At 48.8% G+C, this 4241-nt stretch overlaps 1 non-coding gene across 1 annotated transcript; it reads right to left on the bottom strand.

Annotated features, from left to right (window-relative positions):
• Positions 1-3244: 3244 nt before the first annotated feature.
• Positions 3245-3316, bottom strand: TRNAH-GUG (transfer RNA histidin (anticodon GUG)). The gene has a single exon. It is a non-coding gene; the product is annotated as a tRNA-His (tRNA).
• Between the last annotated feature and the right edge of the window lie 925 nt (positions 3317-4241).

Below are 4241 nucleotides of genomic sequence, written 5' to 3'. Positions count from 1 at the left end.
TGTGTGGAAGCTCGAGTGTTCTCGCGATAAAACAAGTTGCGTCATTCAAGTATCGTGTTAGCAAATTTTAAACCATTCAGTACATCCCCCCAACAACTTAGCGCTTAGGCTAATATTCCCGCGTATAAAGCACTTGTCTTTTAAAAACGAGGAATAAAAATTACCCTGCCTGGTTGGAGTAATGAGTAGATTCTATATGGTTCGAATTCGAAGGAATCAAAAATTTGTTCGAATTACGCGAAATTATAAGAGGAGTCTTTTTCAATAGTTTTGATGTTGACGGGACGAAAACACCGGTTAGAATAAACCGGAGTTTCGAATAAGAGAGCTCGAATTAATAAGATTCCACTTATGCAGAAGAAAAGCACTGTTGCTATTCTGCTCAGGGCTCCTTAATCGTTCAGGGCTCCCCCTTCCCTAGACTGAGAGTTTTTTCTTTTTTTTTTAATTGGTTTTGGGGGGAAATGAAATGGCGCAGTATCTGTCTCATATATCGTTGGACACCTGAACCGCGCCGTAAGGGAAGGGTAAAGGAGGGAGTGAAAGAAGAAAGGAAGAGAGAGGTGCCGTAGTGGAGGGCTCCGGAATAATTTCGACCACCTGGGGATCTTTAATGTGCACTGACATCGCACAGCACACGGGCGCCTTAGTGTTTTGCCTCGTTAAAAACGCAGCCGCCGCGGTCGGGTTCGAACCCGGGAACTCCGGATCAGTAGTCGAGCGCCCTAACCACTGAGCCACCGCGGCGGGGCTCGTCTTCGCGCGTCGTCTAATCATGCTGGCGACCGGTTGTCTCACACACACGCCCCTCTCCAATCCCTCCACCCCCGCCCTCCGAAATGCATGTTGACAATCCCGCAGTTTCGGCACATGCCCACCGCCATCCTTTCAAAAGCCCGGTGTTGACGGTACGCCGAGGAAGAGGCCAAATCGCCGGCACGTCTGGTCCACACCTGGAGAACGTATGTTATCCCTTCGCCGCCACCCCCGTGTGGTTCTTAGTCTTTGATGTTCCCGAATGGCCTGCCTGACTGAAATCCCATGAGGTTATATCCACGAAACAACAGCCCACAGTCCTCCTCTCCAATCCCTCGCAGCGACGCACTGGCGCTATTTCCCTGTCCTCAAAATCCTCCTTTTCCGAAATCCTGTCAGCCCTGTGCCATTGCCCTTGACACCTCCTGAGCACTTTGCTTGCTAGATTGTTTTCGCCTCTGCTTTCTTGTCGTTATTTTGGGTGGCACGCCTGCGTCTCCCTGTCCTTTTGCCCGTTTCTATCTCTCTCTTTTCTTTCGTCAGCTCGTTTTCTACTGTCCCATACGTCGGGACCAGTACCCCCCCTTCTCCCCCCTTCATAGCAACGACCACCACCACACGTTCACCCCTTTTTCGAGGCTCTTGACCTCCATCTGTCCACCTCTGACCCCACCGTACCAGCCCTCTTCTGCTTGGCACCCCATCACAATCCTTCCTTTTCCGTCCCCCTCTGACTTTTCTTTCTGCATGGCTTCCCACGTGACGGCATTGGCTAGCTTTCGTCAGTTTTCATTTGCGCTTTTCTCACAATCATGAATAAAGTGCGCGAAAGAACGGGTACAGAGACAGGAAACACGTTCACACACAGAGCGCAGACTTGCAACTTTTATTCGAAAATGCTTCGAGCATTCGTTTTTATACGCTCTCACAAGGTGCAAGATCGGGAATATACCTGCCATCTCCTCCGAAATATGTTTTCACTTTCCCGTAGAACATGAATCTTGCAAACCAACGTGTGATTTTGAACATATATTGGCGAAGGTAGAAAACAGGTTCTACCCTTTACTGCTCGCGACGTGCTACAATCGGCGCTACATATATTTGCATGACCAAGGACAACGACGCCGAAAAAGCAGTACTAAAACCCATAACACTGTGGAGCAGGCCATACAGCTTTTGTTGCTTGGGAAATATACCACCACCTAGCTGATTTATAACATCCCTACCCGCTCTCGGGGTAAGGTATACTTGCATATATAGGAGGCGCAAAGTGCTGACAGCTAGGGGAGGTGAAAGCGACTGTGAGCAGCGGTATGCTCACACAGGGAAAAAATTATGGGACGATTTTATCCCTGAGATTTTGGCATACTCCATGAAAGTGGCGCACGGCACTCCAGATGAGGAAATTGCCATGAGAGACATGCCGCACTACCAAATAATCGCGTGCAACTGTCGAAGCTGTCATCGTAGATTTGTGGTCTACGGATATTTGGGCCCTCTTCAGCGCCCAAGGAAACACTAAATAGATGTGTCTTCTTGCTAACACAACGTTCGTTAATCGAAGTCATTTGGAGTCGTCTATCTGTCAGCGATTTAGGAGAGGTTAGCAACCAATATCGGAGACTCGCGTTGGACTGGAATGGGGCACCCCCATCTCCTCCACCCGACAGGACAGCGTCACATTTTTGTTTCCCCTTCCTCCCACTCAAAATACACTTCTGTAGTGACTTGTAGGGTGTTCGTCCATCAGAAAGACAACCCGTACACAAAATTTGTCGAATGCTCCGTCGACTGAAAGAGGACTCAACAGCGTATAGCGCACATCGCACAGGAGAGCACAGATATGGGCACAGTGGCCTACGTTGGCAAAAAAGCACACTGAGAGCTGTAGTTGTTCCGAAGTAGTCTGCAAACAAACCCACTGGCATCAGGCTCAGGACGCCAAAAAAAAACAAAAAGTTGTACGTAAACGACACGCGCTTTCTACGTGAGATAGGTTTGCTCGGCTGGATAACTAAACGCAAACCAATGACGCCAAAGGCGGCACGTAAGATACTTCTCTTTCTTATTTTCGCTCATAAGGCAGAATTAATAATTATAGGAATACGGGATGGCTGTACTACCAACACCGCTTCTTGCTTCTCCAAATCAATTATTTCGCGACGAGTCACTTGCATCTCATATATCAGAATCGAATTGCGTTCAACGATCGCGAAGGTTTACTTCGTTTCACTTGATGCTTCTTCGAGCAAATAAGCGGTGATTGAATTAGATGGCAATAAGAACAGAAATTCAATCAAATGGTGTGAAATAAAACGGCACCTTGGGGCCGCGCACTGCAGTTGCGAGCGTATAGAGCGGGCGAATGTTTGCTGATCTTAGCGTAGTGGAAAGGATTAAATATGAGAAAAAGTGGACTTAATGCAAACGTCGATTTCACAAAGTGACCAAGCCGTTAAAAGAAAAAAAAAGTGAAGAAAAAAAAACTTGCCGTGACCAGGATTCGAACCTGGGTTATTGCGGCCACAACGCAAGGTACTAACCACTATACGATCACGGCTACCCAGTTGGGCGAGAAATAAAGGCTTACAAGTGAATCTGAAGCGTTTTCACGACGGTGCAACCGTATTGCGTTGTTCAGTTTGGTTCAGAGTTATTTATCGATTTTGTCCTTCCGAAAGCGCCAACGCTCATCCGCTCTCTCTCGTAACTCGCTTCAACGAGTGCAAAGGGCCTGTCTGCCGTCCCGTTGGCCCCTTTTTTTTTTATCGCAGCGTGCGCCGGTTGTGGTTTTGGGCGGTATTGGAGCGAGGTTGCCGCGGCAGGGTCAGGTGCGTGTGTTGGACGGTGACCCTGCTCATGTTAGGAGAGAAAGTTTTGTAGGTTGGAACGAAGCCAGCAGCCGAAAAAGTTGGCTGTTGCGTATGCCTGATTGAGCACACCGGCTCCTAACAACACCCTGCTCCTAAGCGCTCCTCCGCCGCAGCAGTTCGGCCGTGGCACGACCGGCTTTATTACCGGTCGTGGGCCGTGGTTATTTTGTGTGTGTGTGTGTGTGTGTGTGTGTGTGTGTGTGTGTGTGTGTGTGTGTGTGTGTGTGTGTGTGTGTGTGTGTGTGTGTGTGTGTGTGTGTGTGTGTGTGTGTGTGTGTGTGTGTGTGTGTGTGTGTGTGTGTGTGTGTGTGTGTGTGTGTGTGTGTGTGTGTGTGTGTGTGTGTGTGTGTGTGTGTGTGTGTGTGTGTGTGTGTGTGTGTGTGTGTGTGTGTGTGTGTGTGTGTGTGTGTGTGTGTGTGTGTGTGTGTGTGTGTGTGTGTGTGTGTGTGTGTGTGTGTGTGTGTGTGTGTGTGTGTGTGTGTGTGTGCTAGGGCAATCGGTAGTCGTGATGCTAAAATGACAAGGCACCGCTAATTCACTACCATTGTCAGCCACGTAGATGATGCAAAAAGTGCTGGCGGTAACGCGTTACAAGTAACGGCGTTACCGGCA

This window comes from Amblyomma americanum, chromosome 8 (genome assembly GCF_052857255.1).
Source record: "Amblyomma americanum isolate KBUSLIRL-KWMA chromosome 8, ASM5285725v1, whole genome shotgun sequence".
Classification (NCBI taxonomy): Eukaryota; Metazoa; Arthropoda; class Arachnida; order Ixodida; family Ixodidae; genus Amblyomma; species Amblyomma americanum.
Note: the sequence above shows the minus strand (reverse complement) of the source record. Positions and strands in the feature narration are given on the sequence as shown.